Here is a 26,186-nt window from a genome sequence, read left to right on the forward strand (position 1 = left end):
ATGTTATGAGATGAATAATGAAGTATCGAGAAACATTTGCGTAGTTTTGAAACATCAGTTGTACATCGTGCTTGACTTTTTAAAGTATTCTTTAGGATTTTCTCTAAACATTTTTGGAGTATTAAAAATGCCTTCAGAAATTAAGCTAAGAGAGCCCATCTGAGCAAATGAAATTTAGTGCACAGGAAAGGTTGCCAGGCCCCATGTCAAGATGTCTGGATGGGGTGGTTGACTGACTACCTGGTGCTGTTACCACATTAGGGACACAGGCTCTGGGTCGCGAGTGCTGCGTGATGTGAGCTGGATTGGCACTCGGGGACCCCGCGGACCACCGCGTGGGAGCGGAGTGGGGGCGCGGGGGTGGAGATGGGAAGGGGGTACGGGGTGGGGGGTGGGGCGCGGGGATGGAGATGGGAAGGGGGTACGGGGTGGGGGGTGGGGCGCGGGGATGGAGATGGTGGCAGGGTGGGCGGTGGGGGCTCAGGGGTGGAGATGGGAGGGGGTACGAGGATAGGGGTGTGGAGGTGTGGGGGGAATACGGGGTTGGGGGTGGAAGCGGGGTGGGGGCGCGGGGGGTGGAGATGGGGGCGGAGTGGGGGGTGGGAGCGGGCCAAGACGGGAGGGAGGGAGTGACGGAGGGACGGAGGGGGACGCGACGGAGTGGAGGCGGGTCCGAGGCCGCAGGGGAGGGAGTAGGGGATGGAGGTAGGGGAGAGGCAGGGCCTGGAGGGGCGGTGCGGGAGGGGGTGGGCGCGGGATGGGGCGGGGCGGGGCGGGGCGCTCCCGGGGCGTGTACACTTGCTCCGCGACACGCGCTCTCGGCCACAGCGACTCACTCCAAGTTCCCTCCCTCGCGCTTCGGAGAAGCTGCCTGCGCCCTCCCACTCGGCGCAGACCGGATCCTCGCGGCGGCCACCGGCCGGGGCCCTGTCCGCTCGTCCCGCGGCCCGGCAGCGGCGACGCGGGGACTCGGCGGCCCCTGCGGCCGGCGATCGGCCCTCGGTCCCTTGCGGGCCCCGACTGCCCCTCCTCGCGGTCCCCTGGCTGCACCGCCGGGAGCCGGGGAGCGCGGCCGAGGTAAGCCCGGGCCGGGAGGCGGGAGGGAGACCGCCGGGCTGGGGTCCGGGGCCGGTGGTCGCGCCGCGCGGGACTGCGGACAATGCAGATGGCGGCATGCGGCCGGGAGGCGGGGAGCGAAGCCAGGTCTGCGCCCGCCCGGCCCAGGACTCGGGCTCCCACAGCCCGGGGGCCTTGCTGGCCCCGACGGCCCGGGCCGGCTTCCCGGGCGGCCGGCGGAGGAGACCCTGCGCGCGGGGCTCGGCGGGGAGGCGGGGCCGGGCCCGGGAGCGGCCGCGGGGCCGAGCTGGGGTGGCTCCGAGAGGAGGGGGCCAGCCGGGGACGGGCTTCACTCGGTCGCCGCTCCTGGCACGGTCTCTAATCTGGGTGATGCTGAATACTTGGGGAGGGTCAGTATTTCGCAGCCCCAGGCTGGGAGTTACTGCAAGAAATGCAGATTCCGAGGCTCGGAAAGTTTGTGTTTGGTTACCCCCTCCAGCTCTTGCTGTGGCCTCAATTGTCTCTACTTTCTTTGAAAGCATTCCGATTTGAAATGGAATTGGATTCTTGGCTCACTCGTGCCCCCATCACTCAGCGGAACTCCTAACTTGGCAAAGAAGCGCGCGCAGGCTGTGGGAAGCCGCGACCCTGCTGCCCAGCCTGTGCCCGCTGTTGTCAGCGCCGGCGCCGCACGGTGTCAAGGGCAGTGACGGGTCTACCCTAGTTGGCTCATGAAGAAGGAAGCAGAGATAACTGTACCGTGAGCTTAAATTTCTCTGGAAAGGGAAAAGAAAAACTCCTGAAGCCAGGCTTTTTAACCCTTTCAAGTTGTTATTTAAATGTACTGAACCACAAAATAATACAGGCAAGCTTTCTTTGCTGCCTAAGGTATAGGCAAATTCTGGGTTCTTCCTTACAGCCAAGTTACGTCCTTTCCAAAATCTGGCACACATCTGTGACAACATTGAATGGCTGGTGTTGCAAGGACTGCAGACTAATCTTTTTAAAAAGGGAATGTAATTGTAGAGTAAGCATTTTTATAGGTTGAATAGTCTGACTTCCATTTTCTTCATTTTCCTTGTTGGTGTGGGAGATATTTATTTAATGTTTTCCCCCCCAATTTACATTGATAGTCATTGCCAGGAAGATACCTGTGTTAATTTCTTGTACTTACTTTGGCGCATCATAACCCCTGGTCATTCAGCGAGCTGTTTATTAAGCATGACTATTGTAGCATAAGGGCTAGCTAGTTAATAGTAAGCTAGAATTCTTTGAAGATAACGTCCCATTTCTTTACCAGGTGATATTTATTCTGCGGCATTACCATGGACTGTACACTGTAATGTCACTAACAGAGGTGGTAGTGTTTTGTCAGCCTGGTAATCTGTAAAGTGCTTAGAACCTGGCACGTAGTTCTAGGTTAGTCTAGGCTAGTATTAGCCTTTATTTGTATTAATATGTGTTTTTGTTTGTGTGTGTTTTGATTTTTTTTAAATCCAGATTATTTAAATCATGGTATATTTTAAGTCTGTGGTTTAACTTTATATCAAGATGGAGGTGGGGTTGTTGTTTTGCTCATGAATGACAAGCTTCTCTTATATTCTTATGCACATGAGGGTTGATTTTAGTCTATCTTATGCAGTAGCTCTGTCTTACACCCAGACATGTCCTAGGTGTAGGAGACCTAATTAGCCTCAAGGACTTCATTGTCCAAAAATAGGCCCAGACATTAGGGAACACCTGGGCTCTGAACCCCATCTTGACCCCCTGCCACTCTCTTGTTCTTTAGGTTTATTTAGATACGTATTTCCAATTACTACCTGAAAGAACCGTGTTGGCATGGCAGAGTTAAGTAACTCCCACTATGTTAAAAAGTAATGAACGAGAAATATATCTACGGTATATATATCAACCAGAGCATATAATTCTTTTTTTTTTATTACACATTAGATTTACTTTATTTTTTTTTATTGTTAAATCATAGCTGTGTACATTAGTGCAATCAAGAGGTACAATGTGCTGGTTTCCTATACAATCTGAGATATTCTCATCAACTGTTCAACGTAGCCTTCATGGTATTTTTTTAGTTATTGTATGTAGACATTTGTATTCTGCATTTAGTAGGTTTCGCCTGTACCCATTCTAAGATGCACCATAGGTGTGGCCCCACCCACTACCTTTTCTCCACCCTAACCTCCCCCCTCCCTTCCCCTTCCTTGGCCCTTTCCTCATAGTCTTGTGCTATAGTTGGGTTATAGCCTTCATGTGAAAGCTATAATTTAGCTTCATAGCAGAGCATATAATTCTTAATGGTACTTTAAAGTCTTTAGAGTGAGATTTATAGTCTTAAGAAAAATTAAAATATTGTACTTACTTGCCATGTGTCAGTAACCAAAAGGTTGTGTCCACTATTTAGATATTTTAAATGATTGTCAGGAGTTTACTTTTATTTCAAGTTTCCCCTACCCCCTTTATCTTTGAAGTGACATCTTTTTTCCTTCCTGAATAACTTAGCCACAGGCAGTGGGGGGAGGGGCGTTGCATTAACTCTGTTGTGGTGTAGACACAGTGGCTTGGCAGTAGGTGGTGCTGTGGATAACACTGGCAGAGGAGAGGCTTATATGGTCAAGGAGAATCAGAGGGATTGATTTAGCAATCCCATTGTTTGCCCTCCCCAAAGCCTACTCAACACCCAGACACTATCAATAACTTTTTAGAAATAAAGGTTTTGTTTGCTTTTATTTAGGGAAAAAGTTTGCCCTTTATATTTTCAACATTTTTAGACGATTTACCACATGATCCCGGGTGTTAGACAATAATAACTTTGCAAGCAAAGTTAGTCAACTGTACTCTTTATTTTTATTTTCCCCTACTAGAGCCAGATGAATCTATCGAGCCTAGAGGATCTCCAACTAACCTGGACTTTTTTTTTCAGTACTTTTAGGAGAGGAAAACAAATGATAAGAAACCTACTTAGATCATAAATTTATTTATGAAAACAACTTCTGAGGCTTAATTCTCATTTATTCTGATGTTCATCACTTTTCTGGCTCCTGATATAAGGCAGTGAAAATTGTTATTGAGGATGAAGACTCTGAGGCTTTTCAATGTCATGACGCATCCAAGAAAAATATATTCATTCAGTGCAGACACCAAGGCTAGAGAGTGCCCTCAGAAAAAGGATTTTCTCGTTCATAATAACAGTTACCTCCAAGGATGGGCTTTGGGACAGGTGTGGTCCTAGGCAGTTGAGAGCCGGTGCCTTCTTCCTCCAAGACATGCCCGTGGGAGGTGAGGTGAAGTGACTTGTCGGAGTCACCCAGCTGGTAAGTAGCTCTCTGTGTGTGTGCACTGGCACTCTGCTCACACCTATGCACGTGGATACGAGTTTCCAGAACCCATGGATCCTTTTACCGCTTCATGAGGAATAACTTCAGCTGCGGGAGGTGTTGGCGTTGGCTACATTCTTTTCGGCTTTGGTACCAACAAAACTCTTCTATATAACTCAGTGGCCTGCTTGAGTATCAGGGTAGCATTTGGTCATCAGAGAGTCCAAAATAGAAGAAAGTAAGCCACTTTTGATTTTCAGAGGAAACCTCTTAAGATTTCACAACCCCTTTTAAAAAATGTTTTGTGAGTGTTGAGTAGAGGGATGGTGAGTTTAACTCTTTGAACTGTGTGCAGTTTGATAAACCTGGCTTAGATTTTAAAGTAATAAAGAGTGCTGGTTTTGGCTCCCTTACTCAGGTGATTCTGGGGACAGTCACAGCTCCCTCTATGACCTTTGGGTTAAAGGAGGTTTATTCATTTTGACCCTTAAATACACTCGAGGAGATTATGATGGTTAATGAAACATTGGCTCCAAGCCCCATTCTGTATATTCATTTTTTTAAATTTTATTTTAATATTTAGCTGGAGCTTAATTTAACTTTTAAAAACATGGTCATTCTTTTCTTGTGTTGAAAACATTACAGAGATACAAAGAAATAATTTTTGGAATTGTTAAGAGGAAAACAATTTTTAAATTGCTTGTTAAATTAGAAGCTTTGCCTGTATCTTAATTATCTGCAGTTAACTGTCTGGGACATTCACCAACAATGAAAAACTAAATTTCCTATGACTATTCTTTGTGCCCAAAGCGTTTATCAAAGAATCTAAACATAGCATTGATTTTGGACTTTGAAAAGGATAAATTTGTCTTTTCACTCTGAGATATCATCTAACCCCAGTAAGAATAGCCCATATCACAAAATCCCAAAGCTGCAAATGCTGGCGTGGATGTGGAGAGAAGGGAAATCTTTTGCACTGCTGTTGGGATTGTGAACTAATGCAGCCTCTATGGAAAGAAGTATGGAGAATCCTTAAAGAGCTAAAAGTAAATCTGCCATTTGATCCCAAAATCCCATTTCTAGGCATCTACCCAGAAGAAAACAAATCACTTTATCACAAGGACATTTACACTATAATGTTTATTGCAGCTCAGTTCACAATTGCCAGAATGTGGAATCGACCTAAGTGTCCATCCACCCATGAGCAGATTAACAAACTGTGGTATATGTATATCATGCAGTACTATTCAGCCGTAAAAATATGGAGACTTTGCATCTTTTATGTTTACCTAGATGGTGTTGAAGCACATTCTTCTTAGTAAAGTATCACAAGAATGGAAAAACAAGCATCCAATGTACTTAATACTAATATGAAACCAACAGAAAAACAACTACACACCTACACAAGAGAAAAACACAAATATATTCAAGTGAGGGGGATGAGGGGAAGAAGAAAGGCGAGGAGGTAGAGGGCTTGGGAAACTCACCTAATGTGCATAGTGTACCTTCATTTAGCGGGTACACAGCACACCCCCTAAATGAAGAGCTCAACCACAGCTTGAACTTTGCCTTAGAAATGCAAACAATGTAACCTAATCATTTTTACCCTCCTACTAATCTGAAATAAAAAATAAAAAGGATGGCTCAGCTCCCCTAGCACAGTGGTTACGGTGCCAACCACATGTACTGAGGTTGGCAGTTCGAACCTGGCCTGGGCCAGCTAAACACTAACAACAACACCAACAACAAAAATAAATAATTGGGATAATTTACATGGAAGATTTTGGAGAATAGTTGTAGGAAATTTGGTTTTTCATTGTTGGTGAATGTCCTAGACGGTTAACTGCAGATAATTAATATACAGGCAAAGCTTCTTCACTGTTGTAAAACTTATCCTGTTCATCTTGTTTTTAAACAACTTGAATTTGTTTCTGAAAAATCCTTTTATGATATAAAATTAGTGAAGTTAAACCATGCATACAGCTATTTTGAGACCTTACGTTTTCTCCTACTTGTGAAGAGAAGAACCGAGTGGGATTTTTACATTTTTAACATTTTGTAGTTTTAGTCCCAAAAGGAGACTGACGTAAGAACCCGGCATTCAAAGTTATAAGCCTGTGTGTGTGTGTTTCTTTAAAGGAAGGCTTAGAAAGTGAAGCAGATTACTTCCTCTTTTTCTAGTATATTTGGTGATAAAAATGCTGAACATGGAGATGATTAAACACTTTTAAACCGGTGCTAAAGATAAGATTTAAAAATTGTAAACACTGTAGAAAGAAGTTCAAAAGTGAATACCTAAGCAAAAAGAAACTGTGTCATTTGGCAGACAGATTTCTGGAAGAATTATAAGAATCCTGTGGTATGTTTTATACATCAGGGCAAGATCAATTGGTTTTGAAGTTGTGCAGTTCCAGATAAGGCTTTTAAAAATGCAATTCACAGGCATACAGGAAATTTTTGAGTGGTTATGTTGTAATACAGAACATTTTTTTTCCCCTCATAGTTCCACTGGAAGTTTGTTTCATCTTTTCAATTGTCTTTTTCAGGAGGAATCACAGATATGCTTCAAAATGATCATTTTTGCGAATGATTTTTTTTTTGTCCCATTAACTAGAACTTAGTATACAAAAGAATGTAGTTTAGTAATTTCTTCTTTTATAATTATTATGTTAAACAGGTATTTCTAGAGGACTTACTGTGTGCCAGGTACTTTGAATAAAAAATAATGGCTGGGAAAGCCACAGTCCCTTTTTTAAGGCTTTAAAGTGCCAAGTAGGGGAAAAAATGGGTAATAAGATATGAATAAATTAAAAGCTAATTTAAACCAGTTATAAGTGCTGTCAAGAATGGGGGCCACTTTCCCAACTAGGCCAGGTGGTCTGGGAGGGCCTCATGGAAGACATTACAGCTGAGACTTGAATGAATAGAAGGCAACCTCTACAAGGTCTCTGGGATGGCTCATGCAAAGGCCCTGTGGCAGGCAGATCCTACCTTTTCTAGGAGCAAGAGATAGCAGGAAAGGAACCAGGTTAGCACAACTTCGTAGGCTGTGCCGGGAGATTTCATTTATCCTAGGAGTAGTGAGAGCTGGTAAAAGATGTGATACAAGGATGGCCAGGCCCTGATTTGCAAACTGATTTGGAAACTCACTCAGCCTGCTCTGTGGAGAATGGGTCACTGTGGAAAGGGAGCTAGTTATAGAGCTGTTGCGGAGATCAGTGCTGGTTGGAGTGAAGGAAAGCAGAGAAGATGGAGGGAACCCCTTGTATTCAGGGCCGGGGTGCAAGTTGGGTCTCTTGCTGTCTCACATCCTCCCTTTGCCCTTGTGCTGTGGGATGATGCCGCAGGAAGGCCCTGCCAGTTGCCAGAGCTTCAATCTTGGACTTCCCAGCCTCCAGAAGTGTGAGAAATAAATTCGTTACAAATTACCCAGTGTGTGGTATTCTGTTGTATGTATGTAGTAGCAGAAACAGACTGAGATGCACATGCTTCTTGTTTTGCTCTGGCTTTTTAGAGGGTGTCACTTGTTTTGTCTTCAACTAAATGTCAGCTGAGGCCTAATTAAAGCCAGAGATGCCAGTTCATAGCACTGAACTTATTACATAAAAACCATGGTAGTACACACAGTAGGGAATTACAACCAGTATAAAAATGACCCGTGACTTGGTAAACTGTGCTGTGCCTTGCCCCCCACCCCCAGAAGCTGGAAGCACTGTGTTCTCCTGGCAGTGAACTTGGGGTGATCTCTGGCATCTTGATAGACAGTGCTTAGTTGACATGCCAGACTCTGGGTTATTCTCGTTTCTGCTCCATTGTGTTAGTTATGGTATCGAATCTCATTGTAATGACTTTGGTTGGTGCATTGATTTTGACGCTATTTGTATTTTTCAAAAGAAAATCATACTCATTTTAGAAATAAGAAAATTTATGTATTCTTTTCCAAGCTTTTATTCTCCCTCAGTGTTCTATGTATTGACTACAATCTTTAGTCAGTAAAATACAAAGACTTACCTTTAAACTCCATCATCGTGGATATTATGTGAGAATATTTAGTCACACATATTTGCAAACTTGTTGGTCCATTTCCTTTCCCTGGCTACCATAGGCCACCATTTAAAAATAGTAGGAAATTGGGCACTCAGTAACGCTGGGAAATATTATACCAGTGAATCCTGATGGCGCTTCTGTGCTTTGAGTACACAGTTAAAAGTAGGTGAATTGGGAGGTCCATTGTACACTTAACCGTGACTTGGAGATTTTTAAAAATCCCTTTAATCTATCCCTGGCTTGTGTCCTTCCAAATGATCATTAGTTAGAATGTTGTCATTTTTAAGAGTCTGATGTGTTTTTTCCCAGTAAATTTTGTTCTGGGTTAGTGACCAGGAGAGAAGAGGAGAGGCCATCATATCAATATTTAGTATGACTGGTCACGAGTGCGCTTCACAGCTTCTGCTGTTTGGTTCCAGCCTGCAACCGGAGCCAGGTCTGTGACTATAAACTGTTTTATGATGCTTTGGCTAAAGTGGCCACCATCTTTGAGGGGGGAAACTGTCTGGTTACTTAGTTCTTTAATTTAATGAAGTTTTTTTTTTCTTGTTCTTGTTCATGAATCTATACTTACTACTCTTATGGGGGGGGAGTCATATAAATAAATATATATCTATATATATATAGGGTAGCTGAAATTTCTTTTAGGTCGTACTAGAGATGATTGACAGCCTGCTTGTATTGTTTGGCTTTAAATTAATTTTCTGTAGAAGAGATAAGAGTGCCACTCGTGTCACAGACCGTGTGTGTGTGTGTGTGTGTGTGTGTGTGTGTGTGTGTTAAGGGCCAGTGTGAAGTATAAGCATAGCACTGGCTGTGTTTTTCCAGTTAGAAGTGGCTCTGTTCTCACTTTTGGGACATGTTTAAACTCACATGGCCTGACTTGCATATTTGAATTCTCCTTAGAGGTATTTTTCCTTTTGGAATTCACTAGGACAGGACTGAACTGTTTTGATTGTTAATCTCCTGTTGTGGAGTAATTTCCGTGTGGAGCATTCTGCTGTGTAGGTGTGTGAGCGCGCCCGGCAGGGCCTTGCAGCACCCAGCACCACCTTAGCAGATACCTTTCTACATCGGTGTCTGACAGACTGAACCATCTTCGTTTTTCTTTAGATTTTTCGTTTTACAAGATAGTTTTAATTATTTACTTATACCTTGTATTAGTCTGGGTTCTACAGAGGAGCAAGACTAAGATATACATGTAAAAAGAGATTTTATTATAAGGAATTGGCACACGTGATTCCAGAGACTAAGGATACCCATGATTGCTGCCTCCAGGCTGGGGACCCAGGAGGGAGTCCCCATCTGTTTAAAGGCGCTGACTCCAGAGTGTTAAGACCTGGTTCTCCTTCTCCAAGTCTGGCTTCTCCGGGAAGTCTTTCTCGGACTTGCTAGCAATGTCACCCTTCTTCCTTCCTAACCTTCCTTCATTGATTCCCTGATTGCTGCATCTTATGATGTATTCTTGGTTCTCTGAGTGTCTTTTCTGTTAGACAATATCCACAAACACACCTGAGAGATAGTGTGCTTTGATTCCAGACTACAACAGTAAAGCAAATATGGCAATAAAGTGAGTCACGTGAGTTTTTTGTTGTTGTTTCTTGGTGCATATAAAAGTTATGTTTACTGTACTATAGTCTGTTAAGTGTACAATAGCATTATGACTAAACAATGTGTGTACCTTCCACAAAATTTACTTATTGCTAAAAATGCTAATGATCATCTGAGCCTTGGGTGAGTTGTAATCATTTGCTGGCGGAGGGTCTTCCCTCAGTGTGGATGGCTGCAGCCTGATCAAGGTGGTCATTCCTGAAGGATGGAGTAGCTGTGGACGTTCTTAACGTAACACAACAGTGAGGTTGGCCTCATGGCTTGACTCCTCCTTTCACAAAGATGTCTCTGTAGTGTATGTACTATTGATAGCATTTTACTTTAGAACGTCTTTCAAAATTGGAGTTAATTCTCTCAAACACTACTGTTGCTTTATCAACTGAGGTTATGTAATAGTCTGAATCTTTTGTTGTCATCCCAACTATGTTCACAGCATTTTCACCCCCTAGGAGTAGTTTTCATCTCAAGAAACCAGCTTCTTTGTTCATCAGTAATGAGAAACTCCTCGTCCCTTCCAGTTTTATCATGAGATTGCAGCAATTCACTAAGTCTTCAGGCTCCACTTGTAATTCTAGTGCTCTTACCATGTCTACCACCTCCGCAGCGATTTGCTCCACTCGAGTCTTGAACCTCTCAATCACCCATAAGGATTGGGATCAATTTCTTTGAAACTCCTGTTAATGTGGATATTTTGACTCTCTCCCATGAAGCACAAATGTTCTCAAAAGCATCTTGAATGGTAAATCCTGTCCAGAGGTCTTGAGTTTACTGTGCACGGATCAGAGGAATCACTGTCTATGGCAATTACAGCCTTTCCAAAATGTATTTCTTTAATATTAGGTTATTAAGTATGCAGTGTCTGATTTCTTGAAGTATTAAGTTTGACAGTTAATATCCGTGACATTTCACTTTGACACTTCTTGTTTTATTTTTATTATGAGGGTACAACCTCATTCTTTTAAGTGCACATTTTGGCTTTATCTTTCAACACTTTTGTAGAGCAATTTTTGAAAAACCATGAATAAATCAAAAACTTGCGTTATTTTCAAATATGAGTTCCATGGTTGAACCAAGGCGCGCAGACAGCTTGGAACATCACCAAAGTGTTTGGGAAAGATGTGGCTGATGAATGCACCGTAGGACGATGGTTTTAGAAGTTCTGTTCTTGGGATTTTAACCTTGAAGATGAGCCACATGGTGACGTGAGACCAAGGTGGATAATGACAAGCCGAATGCTATGGTGAAAGCAAATCCATCCCAACCTACTACACACGAGTGAGCTGGTAGTAAGGCCTGGCGTCATTCTTCCAGCAACCCTGGACCATTTGAAACAAATTGCTAAGGTAAAGAAGCTGGATGGATGGGTTCCACGTGAATTACTTAAATAAGCTTCAGAAGAGAAATCTGAAAGCTTCCTTCTGAAAGCTTGCCCTTCTTTGCTGTCACAATGTAAAGGCGAACCAGTTCTAGACCATATTGTTATGTGTGATGAAAAATGGATTCTTTCTAACAAGGATTAGGTAAAGATGAAGTGCTGAAACAAAGTCCCGGACTGAATATGCATCAGAAAACACTCCAAGTGTCTGTTTGGTGGTCCAACACTGATACTATCCACTACAACTTCGTGAAACCTGTCGATTTTAGGAAGTTGATAATGGCGGATGTCTACTGCAACCAGATGGATGAAATGATGAAGATGCTTTTGATTAAGCTGCTGAGATTTGTCAATGGAACCAGACCAGTCCTCTTGCAAGACAATGCTTGATCACAACACTGTTGAAACTACAGAAGCTGGATTTGGAAATTCTTTCATCCACTGTATTCACCAGACCCGGCACCAATTGACTACCACTTCTTCCAGGCAAATTCCATCTGTGGAATTTGGTTTTTGCAATTTCATCACCATTGTCTCTCCAGGCTTCTTCCCTGCTGGCATAAACAAGCTCATTAAGATGACAGAACTGTGTTGATAATTTTGGTGCATAGTTTGATTAATTGTACTGTTTCTTGTTTGAGGTGTAATAAACTACACTTTTGGTTCAAAATTGGATGTTTCCTATTTAATGACCTTATAAGTAAGGTTTCAAAGTAAACTTTACTTCTTGCTTCTTGGGCTGCAGAATGGATGCCGTGTTAGAAGGCATGACAAGGACATTAATCTCCCAGTACCTCTCCATCGGAGCCCTCAGGTGAGTAGGTGCATTGTCATTGAACAGTTAATAATATGAAAGGAATCTGATTTTCAGAGCAGTAGGTCTCAACAGTGGTTTAAAATATTCAGTAAACTATGCTGTGAACAGATATGCTGTCATCCTCTTAAGAACAAAGGCAGAGTAGATTGAGCACCATTTTTAATGACTCAAGCATTTTCAGAATTGTAAATGAGCATTGGCTTCAACTGAAAGTCACCAGCTACTCTAGCCCCTAACAAGAAAGTCAGCCTGTCCTTTGAAGCTTTCAACTTCTTCTCTCTAGTTATGAAAGTCTTAGATGGCCTCCTCTTCCAGAATAAGGCTGTTTGGTCTGCATTGAAAATCTGCTGTTTAGTGTATTCACTTTCATTAGTGACCCTGGCTAGGTCTTCTGGATAACGTGCAGCCTCCTCTCCATCAGCTCTTGCTGATCACCTTGCACTTGTGGAGAGAGTGTTGTGGAGAGAGCTTCATTTCTTATCAGCCAGCGTCTGCTACCTTTGACCTTTTCTTCTGCAGCTTCCTCACCTCACTCAGCCTTCATAGATTTGAAAAGAGTTAAGGCCTTACTTTGGATTAAGCTTTAAGGGTCTGTTGCAGTTGGTTTGATCTTTAATTCAGATTGCTCAAACTTTCTATCAGCAGTAAGGGTGTACCCCTCCTTTCCTTTCCCTTCCCCCCCCACTTTTTTTTTTAAGTCTCATTCTGTTGCCTGGGTAGAGTGCACTAGCCTCATCATAGCTCACGGCAACCTCAAACTCCTAGGCTCAAACTAATCCTCCTTCCTCAGCCTCCTGAGTAGCTGGGACTACAGGCGTGCACCACTACGTCTGGCTAATTTTTTTTATTTTTTGTAGAGACCCCACCTAGTCTCCCTATTGCCTGGGCTTGCCTTGAAGTCGTGGCCTAGAATGATCCTCCCACCTCAGCCTCCCAGATTGTAGGATTTCAGGCATGAAAATACAACACCTGGCTTTGCTTTCTTATTCATTTTTTATTGGAGTAGCACTTTTAATTTTCTTAAAACTTTGCATTCATTGACTAACTTTTCTTTTTTTTTTTTTTTGAGACAGATCCTTACTCTTTTGCCCTGCGTAGAGTGCCTTGATGCCATAGCTCATAGCAACCTCAAATTCCTAGGCTCAAGCAGTCCTCCTGCTTCAGTTTTTCTATTTTTAGTAGAGATGGGGTCTTGCTCTTGTTCATGCTGCTCTCGAGCTCCTGAGCTCAATCAATCCACCTGCCTTGGCCTCCCAGAGTGCTAGGATTAGAGGCGTGAGCCATTGCCCCTGGACTACTTGGCTAACTTTGGCACAAGAGGCCTACCTTGTGGCCTATCTGGGTTTGAGCATGCCTTCATCGCTAAGCTTAATCGTGTTTAGCTTTTGATTTAAACTGAGAGATGTGCAACTCTTTCTTTCACTTGAATACTTAGAGGCCATTCTAGGGTGGTTAATTGGTGTGATATCAATATTGTCGTGTCTTAAGGAATGGAAGACAGAGAGAAAGAGAGAGACGGGGAAATGGCCAGTGGATGGACCAATAAGAACACACACAACATTTATTCATTAAGTTTGCTATCTTGTATCATGTGATTTGCTATGCCCCAAAACGACTATAGTAGTAACATCAAAGATCACGGATCACAGATCACGATAACAAACTCAATGTTAGGATTAATGAAGAAGCTTGTAATATTGTGAGAATTGCCAGTGACACAGAGACCAGAAGTGAGCGCATGCTGGTGGAAAAATGGTGCCAATTGACTCACTTGAAGCTGAGTGGCCACAGAACTTCATTTTGTGAAAAACAGTAATTTTGAAGCAAGATCAAGCAAAGTGCAATAAAAAATGAGGTTTGCTTGCATATTTCTCCATGGTGAGTATTGTCTACAGAAGGAAAATGGTGCTATCATCGGGACCCCTTCCTCTCTACTTTGTGTGGTCTCTGTAAGGTGCATGTGGAGCCCACCTTGGTGTCCACGAAAAGCTCTTCCGTAAGGACTGAGTCTCCACTTTATGGTTTCTCCCCAGCACAAGATATACTCAAGCTGAAAGTCATTGCAGTTACTTTGTATAATTTCATCTGCATTCATCTGATGTATAATTTCATCTATTTGATCTTCAGATTTCAACCAGGTAGGGAAGCGTTTTGAAACATGAAAATGTACATTTTTTGGTTTCAACAGAAGATATTTATTTGATGGTAGATACCATTTATTCCTTAACATGGTGACTCTCAGGAGGCAACTGAGCACTCTGTCATTTTCCCAAAAAACAGCTATTCACCCCTGATTTTCCCACCGTTAGCACATGTAATCAATCATAATAATAATAATAATAATGATATTATTGAGAGGCACATCCTTACATAGTGTTTACTGCGCCCTCAGCACTGCTCTCTGTTTGCGTGATGTCTCTGCAGCCTGTAGGTGACATAGTTGCTGCATTTCTGCTCATGTGCTGCTTTAATTTTGCTTGATGAGACAGTCGGCTTCCAGTGCTAAGGAACTGAGCAGTGGCATGTAACTAACTGACTTATTTCTCCACGCGTTCACTTTTAGACTTCCTTGTCTGTCTTGTTCAAAATGCCCTAGGGCGGGCCTTCCTCTGGTCTCCTGTGTCTCCCGCTCGTTGGTTTGAGACTGGGACTAGAATCACTCACAGGCAGCAGCTTGGTTCAAGGCCCAGGGGGCCGTGGCAGCATGGGTGGCCACGTGATCAGAGGGGTGGCCAAACCCCTGGGAAGAGTTTTATCTAGAAACCTGACCTTCTAAGGTGAAACTGGCTGAGTCCAAGAGTATGTTAGAACTGTGCCAAGGACATTTCATGACAAGGACGTGACCTCAGCACTCAGTTCAACTTCTTCCCTGCCCCATCAACTCGTGCTAGGGTCACTCGAGAGACATGGCCATGACTTGCAAGGCAACTTTTGTCTGTGTGCATAGATTTTTTTTTAACAGATTAGTTGAAGCTCTGTGGTCTAATGAAATAGCAGTTTACGAGTCATGGAAAGCTTGCATTTGTTAATTGTAAATGAGACGTAATAAATGTACGTGTTTATGGCATATAGTATGACATTTCCATACGTGTATACAGCGTGTGATGATCAAACTAATTAGCATCTACATTACCTCCAACATTTACCTTTTCTTTACATTGGAGACCTTCAAAATTCTCTTTTCTAGCTGTTCGAAAATATATAATAAAGTATTGTTAGCTGTAGACACCCCAAATGCTATAGAACACTCCTTATTTCTCCCGTCTAGCTGTAGCTGTCTAGGGAAAGGGTGAATTCTTTCCCCTGCAGCTGAGCTCAAACTAACACTGGCTTTGGGCCCAGCAAGGGGGAAAGGCCTCCTCACTGCAGGGGGAAAGGCCTCCTCACTGAAGGCAGAAGACAGGCCCACGTCCCGCAGCCTGTGCTCCTCCCTGCTCAGGTCAGCAGTTCACTAGAACCTGAGTCCTCTTTGAAGGCCCCTCATCTATCTGATGCTGAAAGGTCTCACCTGCCCGGCTCCACTCTGGATTCCTGGCCTAGCTCCTCTAAGCTCAGGCCTTGGTCGTTTTTTCCCTCCTCTCTGCTCTCCCTACCTCTGCCTGAATAAAAAAAAAAAAGCAGAAGACACCATCGTATCTTTATGATGGTGATGCAAAGGCATCAAATGTATCTCTGCTGACCACGAGACTGTGAGACTTGATGGAGGGACGTAAATCACCTTCCCAGCAGAGTCTTGGGAATGTTTGTTTTAATCTTAAAGCTGTCTGCCACTCCAAGAGTAGTTTGTATTTAGAGATAGAAGTGAATGGTCTCTCAGGCCCTGAAGGAGTTTGCAGATGGAATTGAGCTTCCACAGTTGGTAATGTTCCGAGAGAGTGTAGAGAATTCAGGAGGTTCTGGAATCAAGGTGAATGTCAAGGCACCCAGAGACACTAGACCTGCCTAACGTGGGCACCATGTGGGCAGAGTGGGTGCCTGTGGACACAGTGTGGACGCGTGTGGGCACAATGCGAGTGCGTGTAGGCACTGTGTGGGCACAGCATGGACACGTGTGGGCACAGTATGGAGTATGGATGTGTGTGAGCATAGTGTAGGTGTGTGTGGGCACAGTGTGGGTGTGTGTAGATGCATGTGAGTGTCATGTGGGCACATGTGGCTGCGAAGCTCTGGAAATGTGACTGGTCTGAACTGGGATGTCCTCCTGCAAGTGTTCCTTTTTGAAGATTGAGTTTGAAAAGAGAATCATTTTTACATTAATTATACGTGGCAAGGATAATATTATAGATTAGTGGTTTAATGTAAATATATTATCAAAATTAACTCTGCCTGTTCTTTTAATTTTTCATATGGCTCCACAAAACCTTAAGCCAGCGGTTCTCAACCTTCCCAATGCCACGACCCTTTAATACAGTTCCTCATGTCGTGGTGACCCCCAACCATCAAATTATTTTTGTTGCTACTTCGTAACTGTAATTTTGCTACTGTTATGAATCGTAATGTAAATTATCTGATATGCAGGATGGTCATAGGTGACCCTTGTGAAAGGGTCATTCGACCCCAAAAGGGGTCGCGACCCACAGGTTGAGAGCCACGGCCTTAAGGTAATGTACGCGGTTCACATTGTAGCTTCTTGTGCCCTAGTTCCATGGGATGGCACCATTCTAGACTCCAGAGTTCATTGATTTCGCTCTATCTCCTGGCAGCGTTCTAAAATGATAAGTAGACGGTTGTATACTGGCAGAAAAGAGGGTAGTAATTACTAAAGACAAGAATAATTTCACTAAGAACAGACATGATCTCATTGTTTCTTCTTTTCATAAGGTTACTTGGCTAGAAGATGAGATCGCTCTTATAGATTTATACGTGGATTTCTTTACTGCGTTTGAAATGTGTCCTCTGATCAGCCCGAGGACAGTTTAGGAGGACAGAGCTGTAGTTGATGGTGTGGCTGTGTCTGTACCTGGTCAAACTCAGTTCTCACTGTTTGATGGTTTTGTCGGAAACAGCCTGGGGGACGTTGTCTGGTTTCCTATGGAGCTTATTTTATTTCCAGGACTTGGAGGAACAGAAATGAACCACATTTGTGAAGAGGTCAAGATGGTCAGGTTTTAAAAGCCCAAGGAGAAGGCTATGCCCAGGGAGGCATGCTCTGCTGAGCATCTGGATTTCATTCCTTGAACACATTTATTGAGCACATTTGTGCCCAGGCCCTATGCTAGGTGCTAGGAAGAAAGATACTAAGATGCTGTCCCTAACCTCACAAAGCTGTCTGGGGGGAAACAAAACCGCTTAAATAAAATCACAGTCCTTGGGGTAACAAACCAGTAGAGCAGTAGTTTTATCTCATGGCACACGTGAATCTGTAACAGGGCACACTTAAATTATGTTGACCAGAAAAAGAGTAGAAAGAAGAATATACTTCTTTCTTCTTTTTTATTTTTATTTTTTAATTGAGACGGAGTCTCACTTTGTGGCCCTCAGTAGGATCATAGCTCACAGCAACCTCCAGCTCTTGGGCTGAAGCAATTCTCTTGCCTCAGCCTCCCAAGTAGCTGCAACTATAGGCACCTGCCCCAACTCCCAGATTTTTTTTTGTACTCCATCTCACTCTGGCTCAGGCTGGTCTTGAACCTCTGAGCTCAGGACATTCCACCCGCATCGGCCTACCAGAGTGCTAGGATTGCTTTCAACTTCTTTCAAAAATAATGTAATTAATCTGTAAATTTTTTCACGGCCCACCTAAGATCCTCTCACGCACACCAGTGTGCTGTGGCGCACTAGTTGAAAATCACTGCAGAGGCTCCTGTGTGCAGAGTGCTGGGCCAGGCCAGAGACGTCGTCCCCAGATCTGCTGGTTTGACAGCATTCCACTTGATTCCAATTTCTAACTCTTTCCACAAAGAATTGCTTAGTCTGACTTGTTCTAAAGCCCAAATCATCATCTGTCATAGTTCATACCCAGCAAATTAGTATATAATAAATTAATTTATGTGAGGTTTTTCTATAACTGTGGTAGAAAGCTTCACAATATCTGCTCTGGAATGTTTCCAGGACAAAATTGTCTTGACAGTGTACTGTTGGGAGCTTACTAGACACGTGTGCGAGAGCAGCCTTCCAACTATTTCTCAAAGAACATTCGAGCTTTGCCCAATAGGTGTGTCTTTGCCTGCAACCTGACAGAAGGGAACATTCTACCTTCTGGTCAGGCCTTTTGAGCTCTGGGTGAAAGTGAGGAATCTACTGAGCTCTTTGTTACCAATCTAAGAGGTTTAGTTGTTCTGGAAGATTCTTCCAAAGGTGTGGGCAGCCTGTGTGTGGCTTTGCTTCTGTCAGATTTCATCTTCCAGGTGTGCATTAAGTGGTTCTAACGTCATGTAGGTTCAAGGAAGACCCTCTCAGAATCACCTCTAACTGAGTAGTCCTCACATCTGCCATGGGCTTTGCTTTGGCGGAGGAATATTCCAGAGACAGCCACAGGACGTCTCCCACTGTATTTGGTAGAGAGGGTCTGAGGACCCTCATGCATTATTGCCCAGTGTGCTCCACATTTCACACAGCTTTAAAAATCTGTCAACAATGTACAAGGCAAGTAATTTGATTAAAAAGATAAACAGTAAACTTTAGGCAAAGTTGGGTTACAGCTGCAGGGAAGTTAGTAGGAAATGCTTGCTGATCTCTCTCTCTCTTGACCTCTGTGCTTCCTGCTTAACTTTTCTCTAGGTCCGGAAATTTTTATTTTCTGTTTTCCTGGGATTGTACTCCATTTATATTTTTTAAAAAAAACTCACATATTTTTGTGAAAGAAGGGAAGATTTCAGGTAAAACTGAAGGTTTTCTTCACGTCTGTTTTGGTCTGTAGTTGGTTCCGTGTGAACTTTATGATGGGAAGGTAGAAGTTATATATGTAACCTTGTTCAAACTTTCATATTATTGGTTTAAATTAGGAGTGGGCTACATTTTTATTTTTTATTTTGTTTGGGTTTTTTTTTTTTGGTAGATGAGAAAAATATATAGAAGCTGTATTTTTTTTCCCCATTCAAATGTAAAGTTTTATGGAGTCCTAGGGAAAAAGATAAGTTCTCACTAATGAGTGATCTCTTGAGTAGAAAGCATCAAAGGGGCCCTTGGTGCCAGTGCTGGATCATGAACATGGTGCTCTGTGTGTGTGTGGGTGGCCTCAGTGGTTGCGGACAGACTGTTCATTCTGTGTGTGCCTGTGCAGGACTCTGGAGGATATTTGGATCATTCCCTTTCTTCCTCAGAACAACCCTGCAGAGTTGGTGTTGCTATGGCCACACTTTGGTAATCTGCATATTGGGGCAAAGAGGTGAGATGGATTCTTCAGGTCATCTGGGGCGAGGGTGGAAGAGTCCCAGGGCCTCAGCTTCCTCTGCCCTCCCCAGCCTGGTCTTCCCTTCCCTGGGTCCCAGGTCTCATCCGACCTGAGCAGGGCCGGATGGAGTGTGCATTCCCACGGGGGGCTCTCAGCGCCCCAGCTTCACCCCGGCTGACCTTTCTGTCTGCCCCACCTTCTTCTCCCCAGGCCTGAGATATCCCTAAAGGACCCCCCATCCCCACCCTCGCCCTCAAAGGCTGTGTTTGGAATTGGGTGCTGTCTCTGGAACTAAGGCAGCTGAGCTCTACTGACCAGCAAAATGTCTCTCAGTACTGGACTAGATGGCAAAGGCCTAATGTTTTAGAATCTTTTGTCCAGGTGGACCGAAGGTGGGATATTATAGCATGAAATGTCAAGGCCAGAGTAAGAATATGAAGGGGAAAGTGGGGATTTGGGTGCTGTGCTGTCCCCAGCAGCAGTCCCGGCCCAGCACGCTCTGGGGAGCAGTAAATCATTCTTTATGTCTTGGAAAGGGCTTGATGGGCAGAGGGATCGGTGAGCTGTGGGAGAGTGGTGGGGAGGTGGGCACCAGCTCCAAATGCTGGCGGAAGCTACTCACATGGGATGGGCTGCCGTGTAGAGGGGACCCTCTGTCGCTGCAGGTTGGGGAAGTGGGGTCCACAGGCATCTTCTGTCCTGTGTGCTGAGGCCGAGATTTTTTTATCCTGGCACATACCATGCTCACCCGTAACCGGCAGTTTCTGTTGCTATTTCTAGCGCCATCCTTTTTACTTCTCGTTTTGGGTTTATTTTATCATTCCTTAGGAGCTCGGAGCCTGCTCCATGGTGGATTTGATGGAGTCTATTCAGGGCATTCTCTGGGGCACAGTGTTGGAAAATAAGGTCACTTCTCTCTTTAATCCTGAAATAAACTGCTAAATGCTTGCACGCGGAGAACAGGGGGCTGCAGCAGTCGGCCTTCCCTGTGGGTGTGGCCCCTCACAGTCCCGCGAAGGTGCGGGCTCGTCCGTGCACGAGGCCCTGGCATCTGCTTGGGAGGGTGTGTTTTGCCTTCCATTCTCTGGTTTGAGAAAGGCTGAAGAGAAACTAGAACTGTCAGGGCTAAATTGGCATAGCAGATACCAGTTCTTCCTGGAAAGGCCCTTTCCCAGGACCCACTCCACTGGCCCAGACTGTTGACCTAGTGAGGACACTTGGATCGGGAGCTCTCCTGAGCGGGGACTGGCAGAGTCTTCCTAGGGGACACTGCTGTGCAGGTAGCTTTGGGAACCCTTGATCGGGGTCAGTACTTGTAGACGGGCACATCTGCGTCAGCTGGAGGGCCCCCCTGAACAAACTGCCAGTAGGTCACCGTGATACCATAATAGGTCTTCAGTAGGTTCTTGGTCTCAGTCATTGGAAGATTGAACCCACGGACCACAGATCAGATTTAAACATCAGAGCTCCTGGAAGAGAGAAACAACCCAAATTGGGGTGGGGGGGGGAGGCTCTCTCCCTGCGCTTTTTGTCCAGGAGTATATATATATAGTTGCCTGAGTCCTCTGTAGTTACATTTAGAGCACATGGGTCCTCTGTAGTCACATTTAGAAGCACATGGGTCCTCTGTAGTTACATTTAGAGTGCATAGGTCCCCTGTAGTTACATTAGGCCAGGACTAGGTAACAAATGAATGGCTACAATCCCTTCCCAGGCCTAGGAAACCTACATGAAATTGACCAGGCCTGGGAAATGGGGGTTCTTTGTCCCCCTGCAAGTGCAGGGGGAGGGAGACACTAAGATGCTGGTGTCTCCCCTTCGGTTCTCTGGCCTCTCTGGCTACTGGAACCTCCTGTGCTCCCCCCAACCCCACCTCCAACCGGCTGGTTCCTCTGCCGAGGTCACCTCACCCACACCACTGTGGAGCAGGCGGCAGGTCCTCCCCTCAGCTCCGCGGAGCTGGATTGGGCGCTACCTGTATCACCAGTTGTATCACCAGTTTCTGATTCACAGTGTCTGAGGAGGGCCTGGAAATTTTCTCAAGTTCCCTGGACATGTTGAGTCTGTCTGTGTGAAGTCCTCTGTGGTAGGGCTGAGCACCGAGGCACAGTAAACTTTGCCCAATCCTAGACAGGAAGGGAGAGTTTTGATGTCTTACAGGAAAAACACAGCAAAGGGCAGAAAGAATTGTAAAGGTTCTTCCAGAGAAGACAAACTAATGTCACAGCTTTAACCTCCTTACCAAGAATCTTGGCCTGGCGTGATGGCTCATGCCTGTAATCCCAGCACTTTGGAAGGCTGAAGTATGAGGTTCCCTTGAGCCCAGGAGTTCAAAACCAGCCTGGGCAACATAGTGTGACCCTGTCTCCAAAAATAGAGAAAAAAAAAAAAAATGGAAAAATTAGCCAAGTGTGGTGGTGTGCAACCTGTAATCTCACGTACTTGACAGGCTGAGGCAGGAGGATTGCTGGAGCCCGTGAGTTGGAGGTTACAGTGAGCTGTGTATGATCCTGAAACAGAACTCCAGCCTGAGTGACAGGCCAGACTCCTGTCTCAAAATAAAGAAAGAAAGAAAGAAGGAAAGAAGGAAAGAAAGAAAGAAAGAAAATCTTCAGTGTGGTCCCTAATTTTTATTTATTTACTTTTTAATGGATAGAACGTAAAGTCCTTAATTTTTAATACACTTCTCCTTAATAAGCCATATATGTGTATTTTTTGCCCTAATCATTTTATATTTCTCTTTATTTGTATAGATTTCATATTTAAATATTAATTTAGTTATGATTTACTTTGGGGGGGTTATCATTTATTAACCATATTAGATTCTTGGAAGCAAACCTGTGACCTTCATTTTTCATTTTCAAAAAAATGTTTTTGTCACATTCTGCCTTAGTAAAATATTTTTAAATGTAGTGGTTATAAGAAATTTTTAGTACCATCAAGATTTTAGGTCATGAAAATGCACTTAGATTTAAAAAGTGTTTTCACAAAATAACTTCCTTTTCTTAGCAATAATGAGTCCTTTCACACCATTTAGGCCGTTTTTGTTTTAAATTTTGTTTTAGTTCTTGGAACTTTTTTTTTCATATTTCAACAAAAGTTGATGTAGATACTTATTAAAGTGATTAAAATTGTAGGAATGTAGTGAATGAAATTTCTAAACTTAGTCTTAGGTCCTCAAGTAAAAATGCCCTCAGTGAACTAAAACATGTTCTTCAAAAGTCATGAGTATTTCCAGTAAAATCTAGTGAAGTGTGTATTCTATAATTAAAATAAGTCCTGTTTGGTACCAAATTAACTCCTAGAATACTGAACTATTTCTTTTTATATCCTTCAACTCATTCTATTTTTATGGTTTAATTATATGGTTGACCCATTTAATCAGAATACCTCACAAAACAAAACTAACTAGGGCTTCTTTCAATCAGTTTAGCATCTGAGAAGTCTGATGTCTCGTGAGTGTGGCCAGAAGGAACTAGAACACTTACTGTCTATTCTGCTGTGATGACTTCTTTAATCTGTGAAACAGATACTTTTAGATCATGATTATACTGGGCAAAGACAAAGCTAGGAGTTGAAGTACAATTTGTATTACCTATTGTTGCATCACGAATAACCCCAAAACTTAGCAGCTGAAATAATAAAGATTTCCTGTCTCCTCATGCTGTGGCCTTTGGGAGTATCTTAGCGGAATCTGGCTCAGGGTTTCTGGGTGGTTCTCGACGTGGCCGAGGCTGCAGTCATCCGCGGGTTCCACGTGAGAGGCCTTCCCCGACAGTGCCTGTGGGGAGCTTATTTCCTCCTCCTCATCTTGGGCCTTTCCTGGTGCTGTTTGAACGGTCTTGATTGTAGGTCAAATTCTTGGCCAGGCAAGAACCTGAAGGGGGATCTTTTTTAATGCCCCAGATGACTCGCTACCTGAGTCCAGGCGTTCAGCAAGTTTTCCCTGAGGTGCGGCCTCCTGCCATGTTCTGCCCCCTCCTGAAGCTCACAACCCACCAGAGAGAAAGCTGAACCCAGGCATCAGAAGAGTGTACAGTGAGCAGAATGGGCCCTGTGTAAATAAGCGAGGGACTGTGCCCACACCTTCCTGAAGGTCAGCTCTGAATTCAATTGGGTCCATCCACCTTGTAAGGAAAGGCAGGTGTTAGGTAGGTGAATGGCCTGGAGAGGCAAGTCTGGGGAGAAATTCAGAAGGGGGAATATGTTAGGTGGCTGGGAAGGGAGTCAAGGGACTGAGGCATGAAACAGCGCTGACCTTTGCAGTGCCAAGGGCAGTGTTTCACTTCGGGAAGGGTATGAGGAACAGACGAACCTGTTCTGTTTCAGGCTCTTGGTCTCGGTGATTTGAAGAATGAATCTGTGGACCACAGATCAGTGGTAAGACAATTTATTAACAGAAAAGAATACAAAAACAGTAAAGCTCCCGGTAGGGAGAGAAAGCCCAAGTTGGGAGAGAAAAGCTCTCTCTGTCTCTCTCCCTCTCGGGGTATATATAGGTGCATGGGTTCCTTCTGTATGAGGCCAGGAAAGGAATGGACGCTGTCCCTTCCTCTGGGGCAGGTGAGTGAATGTACTGATGAAAAAAAAGGAAACTTGAATTTCATCAATGATATGCTTTAGAAAGGTGGAAAATTGTCTGTTTATAATTATAGCAGAATACAGAAATTTGTTGACATAATTTCTTGGCATGATATCCTAGAGTTACACAAATAATATTACCTTATTTTTATTTTTCAAACATAGTGACTAATTCAATAGTCACTTAAAAATAATAATTTAAAATATTAGCTTCCAGATAAGGTACATGTTTTCTGCTTTAAGCTGTTGTGAATTCCTTACTTACTTTTTTTCATTAAAGAATTATTTTCTGTAATGTAAGTTAATAAGAGATTTTGTGTGTAAAAATTTGAGTAACTACAAAATAGATGTTTTTTGAAATAGTTTTTGCAGGACAAAGAAGTACAGTGACTGTGGAAGAACGGGGCTGGCCAAAGAGTAAACATCTCTCAGTATGTTTTAGATTTGGGACATATCTGGGGATGTACAAGTTCAAGAATTTTTAAGGAAGGTGGCTTCCCTCTTCCTTCTTCCAGGGTAGTCTGATAGTCCCAAGGGTATATCAACGCCATGTTCTCCTATATTCATATATCTGAATCTAAATAGCATCTTACCTAGCTGGGGCTGATATTTGGCTGGAAACCTAATAAACTGTTACGTTTGCTTTATACTTTCATTAATCTTTTCTACATGAGTTAGCTTTTCCAGGTACTCAACACACAACCATCAAAACCCTGGAAAATGACCACATTTTGAATTGGATCATATCCAGTTAATGTGCTGGCTTTAAAAACATGTATTTGTGTAGTAAACTCTTTGAGATGTGTAGCACTCTTCTTAAGAAATGTATTCTTTGCAACCAGGTGTATTTTTCTTTAACTTGCAACCTAGGTATGTTTATCCTTAAAATTTTGTGACTGTGACACTGTAGTAAGCATTTGTAGGTTTTTGTTTTCATCATGTAACTTTTCAGAAAGTTCTGTCTTGGTCATACATTTCTTTGACCATGTGTGGGTTTGCTAAACTTTATTTGTAGAGAATCGATGAACAAAAGTGTTGGGGTACATTTGAGTAAATTTAATGAAATTTTTTAGTGTGCCTTTTCTTTTTTGGTAAAGCCCAGAGAAGTATAGAGATTTATCCCAACGTAATTCAAATAAATTAATTATTATAATATAAAAAGGGCCTCTTTTAAAAAAGTGTCTTTGTACCGTGTGAGGGACGTTACAGAGAGGTGACTATGGCCTTTTTAATTTGAACCTGAAGAAGATGTCTCTAATTGTGTAAGCTTGACTTTTCATGGGAAAGAAAAGGAAATTTTCCAGATTGTTTGGAAATCAGTGACCCATAACCAAAAAAGGGGATGGCAGGAACCTTTTATAAAGTCACTACTATTTTTACATACATTATTTTGTTGACACATATTCTTCCAAAATAGTTATTATTTCCATTTGTTGATGAAAAAAACGAATTGCCTCACCCGAATTGGTAATAGTGGCCATGACTTACCTCTAGCTCTGCTGCTGAAAAGCCAGGCACATGCTGATTTCTTTGTTAAGTCCTCATACTATGTTATTATGGGATCCTCACAGTGATCCTGTGGGGTTAGAGCTATAAATATCTTCATTTTATAGACCAGGAAACTGGGCCTTTGAGAGGTTAAGTTAGTTACTCAAGTGACACAGTGCCACGGAGGGAGCTGACTTCAGAGTGCCCAGTAAGAATGTCCACTAGGTCATCGTTTTGGCTCCTGTCCTATATCCCCACTTCAGACAGCCCGAATCCTTTAGAGGCTTGCCCACCTTATATCTTCTGGAGCCTCTGCCTGGGCTTATGTGCCTGCTGCATACCCCAAACTGAGACACTGTTGATGGGTGTAGGATCAGACAGGACCTAAGCAATATGACTAACTGTGTTACCTGTATCTTGGAATCCCTGACTCATTCAAAAATACCCATAAAATGTCACATCTGGAGTTAGGTCCTAGGGACTAAGATAACCAGGCAGGTGTTTGTGCGTTAGTGGGGAGGCACAATTCTTAACTACTCTTTATATCTG

General features: G+C 43.5%; 1 protein-coding gene across 4 annotated transcripts in view; it reads left to right on the forward strand.

Moving 5' to 3' along the window:
- Positions 1–779: 779 nt before the first annotated feature.
- The window catches only part of FAM110B (family with sequence similarity 110 member B), a 137,255-nt gene continuing 111,848 nt past the window's right edge, over positions 780–26,186 (forward strand). For all 4 annotated transcript variants that reach the window (XM_053559431.1, XM_053559432.1, XM_053559434.1 and 1 more), the window contains exon 1: positions 780–1,077. The gene's annotated coding sequence lies outside the window, so the exon portion shown is untranslated. The remainder of the gene's footprint in view (positions 1,078–26,186) is intronic.

This window comes from Nycticebus coucang, chromosome 13, assembly GCF_027406575.1.
Source record: "Nycticebus coucang isolate mNycCou1 chromosome 13, mNycCou1.pri, whole genome shotgun sequence".
NCBI lineage: Eukaryota > Metazoa > Chordata > Mammalia > Primates > Lorisidae > Nycticebus > Nycticebus coucang.